Source organism: Balaenoptera acutorostrata, chromosome 9 (genome assembly GCF_949987535.1).
Source record: "Balaenoptera acutorostrata chromosome 9, mBalAcu1.1, whole genome shotgun sequence".
In the NCBI taxonomy this organism is placed as follows: domain Eukaryota; kingdom Metazoa; phylum Chordata; class Mammalia; order Artiodactyla; family Balaenopteridae; genus Balaenoptera; species Balaenoptera acutorostrata.
In genome coordinates, this window is record NC_080072.1 from 59,504,209 (window position 1) to 59,523,610 (window position 19,402).

The following is a 19,402-nucleotide window of genomic DNA, read 5'->3' on the forward strand; positions in this document are numbered from 1 at the left end:
GAGTAAGTGGGTTGTGAGAAATTTTTCTAAGAGAGAAAGATAGAGGTGGAGCTTACAGGTTACTTTTAGAGACTGATGATCTATTTTCTGGAGTCCTCTACCTGCTATAAACAATAATGGAAATTGTTATCTTGGCTCCTTAGTATTACAGAGCCATTTAAAGAAAGCCGCTGGAGATAGGTGTGTTGACTGCAAAAGATCACAAGGGAACTTTCTGGTGTGACAGAAATGTCCTGTATCTTGGTAGGACTGGAGGTTACATGGGTAGATGCATTAGTCAAAAATGGCTGGACTATGCATTTAAGCTCCATGTAAATTATACTTCAATAAAAATACAAATTAAAAATTTAAAGGGAAGCTAGCATAGGGAAAGAATTCTTGCTAATTTCTCAAGATCCTTGCTTGTACTTAATTTAGACCCTCTGTCTCACACTCTGTGGAGGTGACTCAAGAAGACTGAAAATTAATCTGTTGCTTACTCTGAGCAACAGCCCAACATCTTGTGCTATGTCCATATCCCACTGTTGAGATGACAGAATAATGGGATTATTGTGTGTTTGTTAGCATTGTGCATATGTGTGTGTATGTGTCTCATTCCTTCTTTAAGCCACAGTTTCTCCATTTGCAGAAATGGAGAAATGGAGAAATGCAGCAAATAATATTTGCTCTATCTCACTCATAGACCTGTGGTTTGGTTCAGTGATACAACATATTTGAAGGAGCTTCAAAAACTCTTAGCACTAATGAACTATCTGTGTCCAAATCATTTTTTCTGTATGTGTGGGGGTTATGTAAGTAGGGAGGCAAGTGCTCCTGGATTGTCTATTAACTTTTCTCTGTTCAAAGTTCCCAGGGTTTATATTTTTCAGCTAATGCCCCAGCAGATAATGCCATTTCTGGGTGCTTATTCTTTCATCAGAATCAATCAAAAGTAGGTGCTCTGTTGTCTCCTGAGGACATATTTACTGAGCGCCTACAATATGCTATTTCCCATAGAGACTCTGGAGATCTGGATCTAATTTTGTCTGGGTTAATGATGCAGCCTGGTTCCTGAGGCAACTAGGCTAAAGGCCAACTCTACTAAGAACTGTGTGGCCATTTTCCTCTGACCCCAAATCCGTTTTCTGCACTAAGCTTGTGCCTCCACCCTCAATAAGCTGGATGAGCTTCTTGCCTATGGAGATTGAAATAAGAGCATTTGTCTTCCAAAGGTGATCTCAGTCGGTTGAAGGGGGTGGACTGATACTTTTTAAGCAAATGAAGCACTTGGGTCTTCCCCTAGTGCTCTAGAAGTGTTTGAATTGCTAGGGTTGGGGAGTTGAGATTGAAGTATTATTTCCAATGACAACTTTTCCTCCACGAAGATTTTCTCTAAAAAATGTTCTTTTGCATAAGCAACCACAAGTGTTTCAGTTCGACTTGGAAATGTACTCTTAAAGGTAATTAGAAGACAGTGAAATAATGATGGGAAATATCAAAGGGAGGCAACATAGGTTAAGAGTAGGGGTGTGTGTGTGTGTGTGTGTGTGTGTGTGTGTGTGTGTGTGTTTTGTAATAAAGTCTTTGGAGAGATAAAGGAAGCAGGAGCATATGTGAGCCAAGGAAGGCCTGGTAAGACATAGGAAAGAAAGGCTAAGAACATAAGCTTTGAGTTGAACTTCTCAGTAGCTAAGCTCAGACACAACCCTTGTCTTCTGAATTATGCCTGGCTACTTACCAATCACTCAGAACTTTGTTCAACCTAAGTGTTCATAGTTCCTAGATATTTTGAAACAATTGTAAGAAGTGACATTCAAATATTTTAGTCACAAAAACAGAAAGACAGAAGTCCAAGTCAAGGAGGCAGAGTAGGAGGAATTTGAGCTTACCTCCTCCTATGGACATACTAAAACTACAACTACATACAGAACAACTATCTTTGAGAACAGCATGAAGATAAGCAGAGCGGATTTACTACAACTAAGAATATAAAGAAAAGGCCACATTGAGATAGAAAGAAACAGCAGAGACGTGGTACAGTTAGAATCCATACCTCTGGTGCAGTGACCCACAAGTGGGAGGGAAACCAAAATATCAGAGGTATCCCTGAAGAGCAAAGGGTCTCACCTCCCATGTTAGGCTCCCCAGCCCAGGGGACCTGTACATGGAAGACAATCCTCCATAAAATCTGGCTTTGACAGCCAGTCAGGCTTTCATACAGGAGAGCCAGAGGGCTGTGGAAAACCAAAATTTAAATTCTTGAAGGGTTTGCACTCACACAAACTAACTTGCTCCAAGTTCTAGCACAGAGGCAGCAGCTTAAAAAGTGCCTGGGTCATATTAGAAGGAGATTCATTGATTAACTTTAGGGCATGTGCTGGAGGGGCAGGGATTTGGTGGCACTTTCTCTGGGGATGAAAAAGCTGGCAGACACTCTTTCTTTCTTTTAACTTTCCTTACACCTAACTGGCCTGGCACTGGCTGGCACCATTTCTGTCACTCTCCAACAACCTAGCTAAGACTGTACATCTCACACGAATGTTCCCATGAAGACCAACCATGCCCAACCTGAATGACCTGTCCTCCTCCTGCAAAATGGCCCCCAACTTGCCCTACTCAAGAAGCCACCCCAACTGGGGCCAACACTACATTCCAGCAGGCCTGAAGTAGTTACAGCTGGGTCTTGCAGCTAGTCATGCTAGAGGACAGCCCCACCACATCAGCAGACCCAAAGCAGTCAAAGCGGGACCTGTCAGTCAGCCAGGTCAAGCACCAGTCCTACCCACTAGCATACCCACAACAGTCGCAAATGAGATCCCAGCTAGTCGTCCTGGGGGCCCACCAGTGTACTCTCAGCAACTGCTCTCCAACCACAACAGAAGGGCACATGCAGTCCACATAGGGGATACCCCTGGAGCATCTGGCTCTAGTGACCAGAGGGAATTGTTCCATGGGGTCCCACAGAATACCTTCCACATAAGGCCACCCTTTCAAGAATGGGAGACATAGCTGATATATCTAACACACAGAGAGTGAAAAGACAAAGGTATACCTTTCAAACAAAAGAACAAGACAAAACCTCAAAAAAAAAAGAACTAAATGAAACAGATGTAAACAATTTACCAGATAAAGAGTTCAAATAATAGTCATAAAAATGTTCACTGAACTTGGGATAGAATGGATGAACTCAGTGAGAACTTCAACAGACACAAAAATTGTTAAAAAACCAACCAGAGCTGAAGAATACAATAATTGAAAAATCTGCTAGAGGGAATCAATAGCGGATTAGATAATGCAGAAGAATGGATCAGCAATCTGGAAGACATTGTAGTGGAAATCACCCAATCAGAACAGCAAAAAGAGAAAACTTTTTAAAAATGAGGATAAGTTAAGAGACATTTGGGACAATATCAAGCACACTAATATTAATGTTATAGGGATCTCAGAAGGATAAGAGAGAGAAAAGACAGAAAATGTATTTGAAGAAATAATGGCTGAAAACTTCCCTAACCTGGAGATGGAAACAGACATCCAAGTCCAGAAAGGACAGATGAAAACAGAACCACAACAAGACAGGTTAGAGTTAAAATATCAAAAGATAAAGCTTGAAAGATAATCTTAAAAGCAGCCAAAGAAAAACAACTTGTTACATACAATGGAACCTACACAAGACTATCAGCTGACTTTTCAACAGAAACTTTACAGGCAAGAAGGGAATGGTCTGATTTATTAAAAGTACTGAAAGGAAAAGAAAAAAAATCTTATACCAAGAATATGCCCCGGCAAGGTTATCTTTCAGAATTGAAGGAGAAATAAAGAGTTTTTCTGACAAACCAAATCTAAGAGAGTTCATCACCATTAAACTGGCCTTACAAGAAACGTTAAAGGGACTCCATTAAACAGAAGAGAAAAGGCCATAACTAGAAACAAGAATATTATGAAAGAAAAAACCTTACCAGTGAAGGCAAACATAGTAAAGTAGTAGATCAAGCACCTATAAATCTAGTATGAAGTTTAAAGACAAAAGTAGTAAAATAAGCTATATCTTATTTAACAAAGGGATAGATTGGGAGTTGGGACTGACATATACATATTGCTATATTTAAAATAGATAACTAACAAGGACCTACTGTACAGCACAGGGAACTCTGCTCAATATTTTATAATAACCTAAATGGGAAAAGAATTTGAAAAAGAACAGATACATGTATATGTATAACTGAATCACTTTGCTGTACACCTGAAACAAACACAACATTGTTAATCAACTATATTCCAATATAAAATAATAAATAAATAAATAAATAATAAAATAATTACTTAAGCAATACAAAAAAATTTTTAAAAAGATGTAAAATATGACATTAACAGCACAACCTTTTGGAGAGAGGAGAGTAAAAATATAGCGCTTTTAGAATGCACTTGAACTCAAGCAACCATCAATATAAAATTGACTGCTCTATACATGTTATTCTATATGAACTTCATGGTAGCCACCCGCCAAAAATCTACAACAGATATACAAAAATAAAGAGAAAGGAATACAAACATAATACTAAAGAAAGTCATTAAACTGCAAAGAAAGAGAACAAGAGAAGACTAAAGGGACAGATAAGATCTACAAAAACCAGAAAACAATGAGCAAAATGGCAACAAGTACATACCTATTACTAATTAAGTGTGAATGGATTAACAGCTTCAATCAAGACAGAGTGGCTGAATGGATAAAAAAACAAGACTCATATATATGTTGCCTACAAGAGACTCACTTTAGATCTAAAGACACACAGACGTAAAGTAAAGGGATGGAAAAAAGATATTCCATTCGAATATAAACAAAAGGAAAGCTTAGGTGGCAATACTTATATCAGACAACATAGACACAAATGAAAGTGGGACCACGTCGTTCCAAAGTCTGTGGGACACAGCAAAAACAGGTCTAAGAGGGAAGTTTTTAGCTTTCCAGGCCTACCTCAGGAAACAAGAAAAATCTCAAATAAACAATTTAACCTTACACCTAAAGGAACTGGGAAAAGAAGAATAAAACCCAAAGTTAGTAGAAGGAAGGAAACAAGAAAGATCAGAGCAGAAATAAATAAAATAGAGACTGAAGAAACAATAGAAAAGATCAATGAAACTAAGAGTTGTTATTCGGCAAAGAAACAAAATTGACAAACATTTAGCCAGGGTCATCAAGAAGAAGATAGGGCCCAAATAAATAAGATCAGAAATGAAAGAGGAGGACTTACAACCAACACCACAGAAATACAAAACATTGTAAGATAATACTACAAACAGTTATACACCAACAAATGGACAATCTAGAAGATATGGACAAATTTCTAGAGATACAGAATTTTCCAAGACTGCATCAGGAAGAAATGGAAAATCTGAACATAACTGAGTTTGAATCAGTAATAAAAGAAATCCCAACAAAAAGTCCAGGACTGGACATCTTCACAGGGGAATTCTAAACATTTAAAGAAGAGTCAATACCTATCCTTTTCAAACTACTCCAAAAAATTGAAGAGGAATGATTTCAAACTCATTCTACAAGGCCAGTATTATCCTGATACCAAAACCAGACAAAAATTTAAAAAAATATTACAGGCCAATATCCCAGATGAACACAGATGCAAAAAATCCTCAATAAAATAATAGCATACTGAATTCAACAATACATTAGAGGGATCATACACCATAATCAAGTGGCATTTATTCTAGGGATACCAGGATGATTCAACATCCTGAAATCAATCAATATCATACACCACATGAACAAAACAAAAGATAAAAATCATATGATCATATTAATAGATGTAGAAAAAGCATTTGACAAAATTAAACACCCATTTATAACAAAAACGCTGAACAAAATGGGTATTGAAAGACCATATCTCAATACAATAAAGGCAATATATGACAAACACACAGGTAACATGGAAAGATAAGCTACTTCATGGGTTGGAAAGATAAATATTGTTAAAATGACCACAATGCCAAAAGCAATCTACAGATTCAATGCAATCCCTATCACAATGCCCATGACATTTTTGATAGGACTGGAACAAATAATCCTAAAATTTGTATGGAATCATAAAAGACCTGAAATAGCCAAAGCAATCCTAAGAAAGAAGAACAAAGAACAAACTTGGAAGTACCACACTCCTCACTTTCAAACTATATGACAAATCTATAGTAATCAAAACATATGGTGCTGACACAAAAACACACACAGAGATCAATGTAACAGAAGAGGGAGATCAGAGATAAAACCACACTTATACAGTCAGTTAATTTATTATAGGCAAACCAAAAATATGTAGTGGGGAAGAGACAGTCTCTTCAATAAATCATTTTGGGAAAACTGGAACAGCTATAGTCAAAAGAATGAAACTGGACTACTTTCTTATACCACATACAAAAATAAACTCAAAATGTATTAAAAACATAAATGTAAAATTTGAAACCATAAAATCCCTAGAAGAAAACTTAGGCAGTATGCTCTTTGATATTTATCTTAGCAATACTCTTTTAGATCTGTCTCCTCAGGTAAGGGCTACAAAAGCAAAAATAAAGAAATGGGACTGCAATAAACTAAAAAGTTTTGCACAGCAAAGGAAGCCATCAGCAAAATGAAAAGGCAATCTACTGAATGGGAGAATGTACTGGCAAATCATATACTCAATAATGGGTTAATATCCAAAATATGTAAAAAACTTACACAACTCATTATCATAAATACAAACAATTCAATTTAAAAATGGGGATATATAGATAGTCAACAGATACATGAAAAGATGCTGAATATCACTAATCATCAGGGAAATACAAATCAAAACCACAATGAGATATCACCTCACATCAGTCAAAATGATTACAAAAACACAGAAAGTAACTATTGTTGGCGAGGACATGGAGAAAAGGGAACCCTCCCACAGTGCTAGTGGGAACGCAAATTGGCAGAGCTACTATGGAAAACAGTATGGAGATGCCTCAAAAAATTAAAAACTAGAACTATCATTTGATACAGCAACTCCTCTTCTGGGTATTTACCCCAAGAACATGAAAACACTACTTCAAAAAAGATATATGCAGCGCTTTGTTCATTGCAGTGTTATTACATTAACTAAGATATGGAAGCAACCTAAATGTCCATTGATACATGAATGGACAAAAAAGAGGTGTTACGTACACACAATTGAATATTACTCAGCCATGAAAAAGAATGAAATCTGTCCATTTGTAACAACATGAATGGACCTAGAAAACATTATACTGAGTGCAATAAGTCAGACAGAGAAAGACAAATACTAATTGATTTCGCTTATATGTGGAATCTCAAAAAAATAAATAAAATAAACAGAACAGAATAGGAACAGATCCATAGATACAGAGAACCAACTTGTGGCCATCAGAGGAGAGGGGAGTGGAGGTTTGGGCAAAATAGGTGAAGGGGATTAAGAGGTACAAACTTCCTATATAAAAGAAAAGTCATGGGAATAAAATATACAGCATAGGAAATAGTCAGTAATATTGCAATAAGTTTGTATGATGACAGTTACTAGACTTGTGCTGATCAATTCTTAATGTATATGTGTTGAATCACTATGTTGTTCACCTGAAACTTATATAATATTGTATGTCAACTGTACTTCAATTTAAAAAACCCAGAACACATATTTACGTGGAGAAAAAACACAGAAACAAATGCCTCTTGCTCTGCATAATGTCCACAAAAACAAATAACGAGGCTATCCTAGAAACCACAGGGGAGTAAAACCCTGAACAGTTTGAAGAGGTAATAAATGAAAATTAATTGCACAGAAGCCATTATTCCTAATTTAAGATGCATAAAATATCATTAGTGTTACCTCTATTGAGTGTTCTGTCATTACTGTTTTATTTCAGTAAACGTAAAAATAAAGTCTTTCATAGGTTTTACTCCTGATCTCCTTCCCACTAAATTTTTATTTTTCATAGTATCTTAAGTTCTTGTAATAGGAACCACCCTCCTAGTTGTTTTTCAGAAACCTATTCATAATGGTTATACTATATTATAAAAATATATGTTGTTCTTGTTATTATTATTTTTATAACAGAAGTAATAATTAATTATTGTGATAAATATGAAAGGAATTACAGTTTATAACCTCCCTGGGCCTTAGTTTCCTTATCTTTGAAATCTGTTCATACGAGGGAAGTTATTAAAGCCTCTTTCCCTGATAATTTCCCAGTCTATTCACATTTCCCATAGATCTAAGCACAAGGAGGCAACTTTAGTGACAAAGGCCTCCAGTTCTTTCTGGTAAATTCTTAAGATTAAATTTATATCTAGAAAGTATGAAATCATCTGAAAAAAAAAACATTGGTAAGAAAACAGAAAAAGCAATCATATTTTTATGTCACTTGTTTGCTTTCCTTTTTTAAAAAAATCAATCAGTTCTGAATTCCTTATCGAGACATTCAAGACCTCTATGATATTGCTCTAAATTACCTTTCCAACCCACTTCTATCTGTTCATCTTGCAACTGGCAGCCAGAGCACCTATTCCAGTAATACACTAAGGACTGTCCCCCATCATGTACTTGCTCATTCTTGTCTACCATTCAGGAAATCCCTTCTTCTATTTGCTTACAGAAGTTGTACCCTTCCTTCATGGTCAGAGCTCAAATGCCCACTTTCTTGGATTTTTCTAACTAGAACAAGACTTCCTTTTCTTTCATTCTCCAAACATATTATCTATCTTGGAAGCACGGTCTATTAACACTGAAATACTTATTCCCTTCTTTTTTATGTTAAAATTAAAATATCATCTGATTTTCTTCTCCTTAGGTTAAGAGCTCCTTGAGGGAAAAATTAGGTCTTGTTCATACTTAAACCTCATACAAGTGGTTAGCAAAATGCATTTTTAATGTCCTAAAAAGAGTACCAGAGTAAGGGTCTGAAATATTGAGTTCCAGTTTTGAGCCCTTAAACAACTATGTGGCTATAGAAATATTATTTAAACTCTATTAACCTCAATTATCTTGTGTAATATGAGGATAAAAACATCTACTCCACATGGAGGATTAAATGCTAAAGGGCTTTTAAAACTCTAAAATACTATATTACTTCAAGAATGAAAGTTATTCATGTTGTTCTTATAACTTTACTATTACGGTAGTCACTCAAAGACTATTAAATGTGTCTAAAAGAATGAAGGAGCAAAAGTAAGTAGATAATAAATGTCATATTTGAATTCAGTTAGAATGGAATGGCTATACACATTTATTTTCTTTCTCTCCTAAAACTCTATTAAAATAAAATTAAAGGCATTTTTTAGTAGTTAAAAAACCAATATTACAAAGAGAATAAAGAGGGCATAAGAGTAGACAAGAGATTTCTACAAACTTTTAAAAATTTGGAAGTAGATGGGGAGGTAATACATGGCATAGCTAAGCAGGAGTTAAAACGACTTCTGAACCTGAAGAGGGATATACCAAGGAGGATGCAGCAGAGCCCCACTAGGATCCCAAGAAAGACTTGTAGCTTGTGACACCTAGGAAGGTGTCAATGGAGAGAGGAATAGGAATAAGAGGGTTGTTAAAACTGGTGTGCAAAGCAGTTATTTTTCATATTTCCTTCTGTCTTCTGTACTTCTGTGACCAGGGTTTATTTCCTCTCCCCCTCCCTTCTCTTGCCATGACTCCACCTCCATGAGACTAGAACTTTATATTCTAGGGAAATAAATCCTGGGGGCTCTGGAATCATGCACACCAGGCACAGAGGAGAATGAAGGTGAGGTGTGGGGCCAAAAATTTAGGGAGATGAAGCGAGAGTCTGTGTTTTCAATTGTAGAGCCCCAGTGTTCTTCCATTTGCTACTCCTAAATGCAAGGAAAACAGGTGGATCTCTCCAAAGCTAGAGGCTGGAGGATTTCTGTCTATAAAAAATAAAAGAGAAAACCCAGGAGTAAAACATATAGAGAATCACATATGGAGGTTCTGCAATGGGGGGAAGGGGTGTTTGCCATCTCATTTCTCTAACATGGAACCCAAGAGTCAAAGCCAACTCTTACACACTTCCCTTTCCCCTACCCCAGAAAGTCTTCAATCTGCCTATTAGTGTCTCATAATTAAATGTGAAGGAACATATATTGAAGGAAGGAAGGAATGCTTTAAATATGGAGAGAGAGAGAGGGAAGGAAAACCCAAAGGAACGGAAGCTGGAGAAAATTCCAAATAAGAGAGAGAAAAGATAATAATGAACTCTTGAAACAAGTAGAGGATGTGGTTTTTTTAAAACAGTATTACTGGAGATAAAGAAAAATTTCTGGAACATAGCAAGCACCCAATACTTGTTAAACAAATGAATGACTAAATAAAAATTGTGTTCATAGGATCCCAGGTCGAGCTCTATCTCCCCAGCTTGCTAGCTCTCTGACCTCAAACAAGTCATTTATATTGGCAAATGTGAGTAAAAGGTCTTAAGTGCTGTGAGGTTACATAAGATTAAAATAATAATGACAAAGTCCTAATAGCAGGTAATATTTAGTGAGCATTTACTATGTGCCAGGCAAAGTTGCAAGTGTTTTGAAAGTATTAACTCATTTAGTCTAAAATACATTTTGAATTATAAATAGTCTGCCTGTGTAGACAATGATTAGAGCTCCTTGCCCAATGTATTTCCCACTGCAGTAGAACTCAGTCTTGGGCATATTTGGTTTCAATTTCTAGTACTTCTTTGGAAGCAGATGAAAAGGTTCAAATGACTTAGACCAAGACTAAGAGTCAGAGCTCTTATCCTGCCACTGTGGGAAAATGGCACTGGAGAATAGAGGAAGTGATGGGGGGATCACATTTCTTATAATGGGTAGCTTTATCTGCCTTAAGAAAGAGAGAAAATTAGTATTCTCCTAATAGACAGAATGTCACAGAAAAGTTCAACCTTCTTCATAATACTGTAATTAGTATTTCATATACTATAATTTTAGTCTTGATGAGATAAGCACTTTCTGGAGAAATTTCAATATCTATATTGCTAGTGCTAGCAAAAAAAAGCAATTTAAAATGACACATTTTAATACATAATAGTTGCCCCAACCTTTTTTTTTTTTTTTTTTTTTTTTTTTTTTTTTTTTTTTTCCCAACCTTTTGATGTAGCAGCAGCATGAATATTAAATTCTACGGGAGAGAAGGAGGTTTGAGGTTCCCTCAAGGGGTTGGTGCCTTTATAACGAACACGACATGTGTCTGCTGAATGCAGCCAACCTCAGCCCCCTGGGTCTTTTGCTGATCAGGCTGGTAAGAAAGTTCCCTTAACGTAATCTCACCATAATTCAAACAGATTCAACCACAGGACATGCTAGGAATGGCTTGTAGGGAAGCAGGAGGAAGGACACTAATAATTTTGCATCACCTACCATGTGGTAGGCATTATACTCTATAAACAGTATGTCATTAATCCCCATTCCATAGATGAGAAAACCGATGCTGAAAAGGGTGAACTCACTGCTTACTGCATATGTAAGACCAGTAGGTATTTGAATCCGGATCTACCTGATTAGAAAATCCATGTTCTGAACATTGCAATAGCCTGCTTCTGTGAAACAGGTTGTTTAATCTTATAATCCCTTATTCCATGATTGGATTCCCTAGCTACATACACTGAAGGTAAATCACTGAAGGAAAAAAAAAGTGGATATCAAAAATTTCCAGTATTATTTAAATAGCACTGAGAGGGACACATACTCACTGAAAATACCCTAGCTGGATGATAGCCAGGGTTGAAATAAAGAAATGCTATCGTTTGGCTTGTTATCTTTTCCGTGACCACTGGCTTAAGACTGCCTGCTGGTGTCATGACAGCGTAGTTTGTGATTAGAAATGCTCATAAACATCCTCAAGGCATACCTCCTCTGAAAAGGGAAATACAATGATAGTGCGTTGGTATTGTGGTATCTTCCTGTGAATTTCAACAGACAACTTTGATCATTTTCCAAACAGCTGTAAGAGGTGTACAGATTGAGGCATCTACTGGGAATTGCAGGTTGGGGGTAATTAAATTGGGTTCTCTCTCCTTGGATGGTGCTGTTGGCCAGTGCTAATGATTACCATCACTGCAGGGAGAGCACAAATGTCACTACTATTATTATTGAGAGAATGAAGAGGAACAAGAGAGATGAGATGAAGGGAAAGTGGAGATGGGAGGGGCATGAGGGAGAGAAGAAGACAGGATATTTATGTTAGCTATCATGTCTTCTTCATTTATGTGCCCTAGCATGGAACAGAGCTGCTGGCAAATAATTGATCCTCAGTAAAGAATTATCAAATGCATGGAAGAAGTGATGGCTGTACGGATGGCAAAAAATTCTAAAAATTAAGAACAACCCACATATCTTAGTCTGCTATGGCTGCCATAAGAAAATATCACAGACTGGATGGCTTAAATGACAGAAATTTATTTTTTCTCAGTCTGGAAGCTGAAGTCCAAGATCAAGGTGTTGACAGGGTTGATTTCTCCTGAGGCCTCTCTCCTTGGCTTGCAAATGGCTGCCTTCTCACTGTGTCCTCAGATAGTCTTTTTTCTGTGTATGGGCATGCCTGGTGTCTCTTCGTCTTCTTATAAGGACACTAGTTCTATTGGATTAGGGACTCACCATATGACCTTATTTTATCTTATTTACCTCCTTAAAGGCCCCATCTCCAAATATAGTCACATCAGGAGTTATAGATTCAACATATGAATTTGGGGGGGACACAATTCTGTTTGTAACATCGTACCATTCAATTCTAATTTGAACGTTATGTTTATTGTGGATTATTTCCTGATTCTTACCATGAGAATTAACTCCCATAGCACATTACAAAATTCTATGCCTAGAACTCATCAGTTTGCTCTTTCTTTGGACATAGCAGAAATCTTCTAACTGGTCTCTTTGCCTTTGGTCTTATTCTCATTCTGTCTCTTTCATTCTGAATAGCTGTCTAAGTGAACTTACTAAAACGCTCATGAAATCATGTTACTCCTTAGCTTTACACTTATCAATGAGCTTATGAATATAAGTACAACTCCTCAGAATAAGTCTAAGTTCTCTGTACAATCTGAGACCCTGCCTATGGAATGAACTTCATCTTTTATATCTCTTATCATAAATTACCCTCTGCCCACTCTATACCACAGGAACCTCTGCTGTTTCAGATACCCAAGCCATAGCATGTTGTCCTTGTTGCCTGCAGATCCCTGGGCCAGAGTTCTACCCATCTCACTGTACTGACCCATGGTCATGCACATATATGCACTCCTCTGCCCTCTCCAGGGTTAAAGAATACCCTGACCCCTCCACTCAAACTCCCCTTGTTCTTCTCTTTGTGTTTTAAAATTTTCATTCTTTTCAAAATGTGCCCTAGAGGGAAATCATAATAAGATGAATTAAGAAATAATCATACACATTAGAACATTGGGAGGGGAAGTTCCAATTGCTGTTAATCAAGTTATTAGATAAAAGTTAGTAGATAACAAATATAAACTCTGGAAAAAAATATCCTGAAAGCATATGAGAGCAAACAAAAGGAGTCAGAAACAAGGGTGGGTGTTTATGATTGAACTTTTTTTTTTTTTGGTCTAAGACTAGGCTCCAGTTGGTATCACATCAAGTAGGTAAAACTCAGTTGTAAAACATGTGGTTTTAATGCCTTGAAGAACCAGTGGAGAGAGTTATTGTAATGAAAGGAGTGGAAAAAATTAAGTAGAAAAACCAAGAAAGGAGAAAGTCAAAGAAGGAGACTCTTAAGCTTTGCATATAAAAACTCTACCCAAATTTCTGGCTGCCCTCTGAACTATGAAGGTATAGGGTAGATCCCAGCTCCCAGATGAGGTAAACGAAGTAGAGATTACAGTTGATGCCTACCACAGGAAAGCTAAAATTTGGAATTTGAGTTCAGTCAAGTTAACGGTCTGTTAAAGAAATAAATACACATCAAAGGAAGATAACAGAATCCAGCGTTTCTACAATTTATGAACTACACTGTTTGAAGCACGATACTTGGGGGAAAAGATAAAAAAAAACTATATCCAGACAACAACAACTACATACTCTTTGAAATGAGGCTGAAAATAAAGACATAGCAGATAAATGACAACTGATAGGATTTGCTGCCAGCAGAACTATACTACAGGAAATGCTGAAGAGAGTTCTTCAAGAATGAAATGGAATTAAGACAGATGAAAAGGTCAGGAAAAAAAACCAAACTGGAAACGGTAAATATGTAGGCAAATAAAAACAGCTACCTTTCCTTTAAAATACATATGACTGTTGAAAGAAAAAATGGTAATATTAGGCTATGGAGTTTATAACATGCACACATGTAATGCATAAGACAACTCTAGCACTCGCTAAGATATATGCTGTGCCCTATAATAAGTCTCAATGAATTTGCATGTATTGAAGTCATATAGTATATATTGTCTCATCAAAATTGAATAAAATTAGAAATAAATAACAATAATACACCTGGAAAAATTCAAATATTTGAAAATCAAGCAACATAATTTTAACGAATCCAAGAGTCAAATAAAATAATCATCTAGGGGAGTTCCCTGGTGGCCTAGTGGTTAGGATTCTGGGCTTTCACTGCTGGGGTTGGGGGCCAGGTTCAATCCCTGGTCAGGGTGCTGGGATCCTGCAAGCCGTGTGGCATAGCCAAAAAAAAAAAAAAAAAAAAATCATCTAGGAATAATTTCTTAATGAAAATATTTAAAGCCAAATCATAATGAAAATGCGTTAAACCCTTTCTGGGCGCTATATCATTTTAGAGAGGCATTGTTTCAGGTGCATGATCTTGTTTTAGGGATATGTTATAGCATAGTGGTAATGACCATGGATGTAGGACACTGCCTGCCTGAGTTTGAATCCCAGTTCCATCAACCACTATCTATACTGTGGTGTAAAGCAAGTTGTTTAACTTGTTTGTACCTCTATTTTCTCAAAATAAAATGGAGTTCCATTCAAAAGTGTTGCTGAGAGAATTAAATGAGTTAATATGGGTAGAATGCTTAAAAGAGTGCCTGGAACACAGTAGGTATATAACAAAAGTTAGCTATTATTATTATTATTTGTCCTCACTGCAACTTTAGAACATATTCAGAATAAGAATTGTGCTTGGTGTCTCAAGCACCTGCAATAATAGCTGGCACATAATAGGCATTTGCTAAATAATTTTTTTTAATTTATTTATTTATTTTTGGCTGTGTTGGGTCTTCGTTTCTGTGTGAGGGCTTTCTCTAGTTGCGGCAAGCAGGGGCCAATCTTCATTGCAGTGCGCGGGCCTCTCCCGTTGCGGAGCACAGGCTCCAGAAGCTCAGGCTCAGTAGTTGTGGCTCACGGGCTTAGTTGTTCCGTGGCATGTGGGATCTTCCCAGACCAGGGCTCGAACCCGTGTCCCCTGCATTGGCAGGCAGATTCTTAACCACTGCGCCACCAGGGAAGCCCCAAAATAATTATTTTTGAATGATTAAAATGTCTTCTTCTTTATTGTGTCCTTATCAGGACTCAGGGATTATGCTGATCAATTTACATGCCTTATTTCACTGAATCCTCATGACATAAGAGGTGATTACCCTTATGGTTCCCATCTTACAAATGGCAAAGCTGGGGAGAAGGGTGCAGGGGCTCATTTGAGGTCACAGAAGACACAAGTGACAGCCCGAGCATCACACTTAAGGCCTTTGGACTTGGAATCCTATGCTCTTTCTCGCTTTCATGCAACTTAATAAATGGGTCTAAGACTCTAACTCAAATTTTTACAACTTTGAGAGTAAATTTTTAAACATTTAAAACCCCCAGCAAAACTTACGATGATAAGGCTAAGTCACTGCTTTCTGGTAGGGTGCCTTGGCGCAAATATCTCTGAGTTTACACCACCTGGAAACCAGGAGCAACCTGTGAAATCTAAGCCTCAGCGTCCCCCTCTGCCTGGCCACACTCTCAGTTAAGGGTCAGCCTGTCATGTGACTTCCTCCCAAAGTGCCACATGGGGGCAACATCCCCATCCTTGATGAAGCTGGTATAGGGACACTTTCTCAGCCAAAGCCCAGAGAGAGGAAAAGCGAAAGAAGTGTTCTCTTCTGCTTCCTACCACACTCTGGGGCAGAAAGGAGCAGTCTTTTCTTTTACCTCCTTTATCTCATACCCTCCTCTGGTCACAGGTGGAAAGAATATTCACTATGGGGGACAACAGTTGGGTCCTCCACATTCAACTTTTGCTACGTTAAAGGAAACAAAGGTTTTGGAAACTCTCCTCTCACAAAACCTAGCAAAATCCTGTTTTTGCACGTTGGAGGCTGAAATTTTGCTCATTCTCTAGTTTCCTCATTCTTTCTTTCAACACTCTTCCACTATGAGTCTTAAATTTTAACTAAGAAAATAGATATCTTTCTTTTATTAGGACAAATGCCATGCATTCAGAAAGGAAAAAGAGGACTACAATAATTTTAAAAACATTCCTCTCAGTATAGAAGCTTGCTATAGGTGCCAAATGAATATGATAAAACACTATACACAGATATTTAAGTTTCACAAAAAGTCAAAATTATAAATTTAAAAAATCAGTAGCATTTTATACACCTTAAGTAATAATGAGCATTACAAAATGAATTTCTAGTTATCATTCATTAATATCTAGAAATGTTTCAGGATTGTCTATAATTGTTCAAAGCAATTATAAATTTAACTTTTATCTTTTGTACATTATTTGCATCCAATGGGACAACTTTGTGTGTGTGTGTGTGTGTGTGTGTGTGTGTGTGTGTGTGTGTGTGTGTACATGAGGGTCCAGTCCTCTGTACAAATATTCAATGAATTGTTGGTTTTACAAATCAGACTCTTTAAGTCATTTTACTTTCCTAAATTAGGATGTGGAGTTACTCATGAATCATGCCTATTAATTAGAAATTCCTGTTATTGGTTAAAATTTTTAAACCATAATAAAATCAATAACTTATACTTGCCCTTTAGTATGTGCTAGGTACAGTGATATATTTCTTTGCTCTGTCAGCTGACAGGCCCCAGAAGCAACAATAGCCTAGTAGCAATGGCAAAACCAGCACCTAGATGTTGGTTTCTAATACCATGCTCCAATAAAAGGAACCAGGGCTCCTTGGAGAACTGGCTGATTCTAGGACTAGGACAGGAAATATATCAATACCAGATGAGCCTAGGGCATCTTACAGTGCCAAAAAGTAAAGAAGTGCTCAAAAACCAAACAAACCACACACATACACACACACAGAAGACCAAATAAACCTCAATGATGGGTATACGTCAGAGGGATACAGGAGACAACTGAAAGACTTCCCAAAGGCCAAAGCTGGAACAATTTGAGCAAGGAAATAAATAGGGCAGTATTGGGTTATAACCCAAAATATAAAATTAATATCCATGAGACCATACTGATATATAAATGATTGACTAAATAAATGGGAGGTAATAGGTAAATCTTCCATGCAGAAGAACGCCCAATAATTTACGTAGATACTCATCCCTTAAAGAGGTAGAGCATCATTCCTCACTCTCTAGGTGTGAACTACATAGAGTGACTTTCTTTTAAAGAGTGAAGTATGGAAAGGGGGAGAAAAATAGTAACTTTACAGAGGTGAAACCCGGCAAATACCAACTCCATTTAGGGGATCAGGACTAACATAAACAGTGATAAGTTATACTGATAGTATGTACCCTTGATAAGATGCGATGTGATGTGAATGGTACTTTACATGTGTCGTCTTCCCTCTCCCTCCCCAAACCTATTAACCCAGTCTAATCGTGAAAAAAATACCACACAAATCCCACTTGAGGGATTTTCTACAAAATCCCTGACCCGTCATCCTCAAAACTGTCAAGGTTATCTAAAGCAAGGAGTCTGAGGGGCTGTCACAACCAAGAGGAGCCTAAGGGGACATGCCCTTTAAATGCAAGGTGGTATCTTAGGTAGGATCCTGTGACAGTAAAAGAACAGTAGGGAAAAACTGAGGAAGTCTCAATAAAAAATGGATGTCAGTTAAAACTAATGTATCAAGATTGGTTTGTGAATTGTGACGAAAAAACCACATTGGTATAAGATGTTGATAATGGAGGAAACTACGTGTGGAGTATGTGGGGGTATACAGGAAATCTCTGTGCTATCTTCACAATAATTCTGTAAAACTAAAAGTGTTCTAAAGGTAAAAAAGTTCATTTAAAACATGCTCCTTCTCTGTTACCAGACATACCGTTCGTATTTGTAAACTTAGACAAATCTACTATCCTAGAAGGTAGAATTCCCTGCCCCACTCATTTATCCATTTATCGAGAAGGCATGTCATAGGGAAAAGAACACCTTTGCCCAGAGACGAGGTCCCTTCCCTCATTGACTTCTTCTCTAGGGGACTGTAGCTCCACACATCACTGAAGTCATGTAGACATTGCGAGACACGCAAAGGTACGTGAGATCAGGTACCTTCGTCATAAGACCCAGCATTGCCAAGGAAGCAAGGACTGTGCCATGCAAGCCAGCAGGACCTCACGTACCCATCGTGCCCCTTGCTTGCTGAGCCTTGTCCCCACGCAGTCCTATCCCATCCTCATACGTGCACATGCCCGCTGGCCCAGCATTTCGCTTGGCCCATCACGGGGAGGACAAGATCCTGGGCACGGCTGTTGAAGCCTCTGCTGCCTCTCTTGTCCACAGTTCAGGGTCATCATTCAGAGGTCCCATTCCGAACTCTGCAGCTTAATTTATAGACACTTAATTGCTATCGCTACCATTGGTTCATCCTTTATCACTTTCTAATTAGTCCATAAAGCTTTTTACTCTAGAATTAGAGTTTTTTGTTTTTCCCACAAAGTTCCCCTTTTTTCTCTTACAAGAAACTCTTTCAAAAGCCTTTAACAAGGTATAGGCAACATGGATTATAGGTGATAAAGGGCAAATTTAGAGAGTCAGGTATGACCAAATTAGGTAGATACAGAGGCCAAAAATGGGATTTTGTTTATGATTAAATTAAGGATCATATTCTAAGATCATCTACAGGATTTTAAGATATCCCATTTCTCCTAAATGCAGAAAACAAGCTGTCATGCCAGACTACAAAACATATTATTTTTGTCTTATTTTACTTTTGTTTTGGAGGAGTAACACACTCTTGTACAATAAAATGTTGTTTTGAAAATGCTACTTTCTTGTATTGCTGCTCAAATGAATGCTTCCACCTCATCTTGACAGAATAAAGAGTTCCTTTGTATATATGTGTGTTGGCTTCTCCAGGGAAAAATATAATACATAGTATTTTTTTTACTAATAAGATGTAAGTGGTAACTTTCTTCTTTCCACTTCTTGTTTTTCATGGTGATATCCACTGATATTTACCCTTTAGTTAGTATTGTATGTAAGTACGATAAATTACAGTG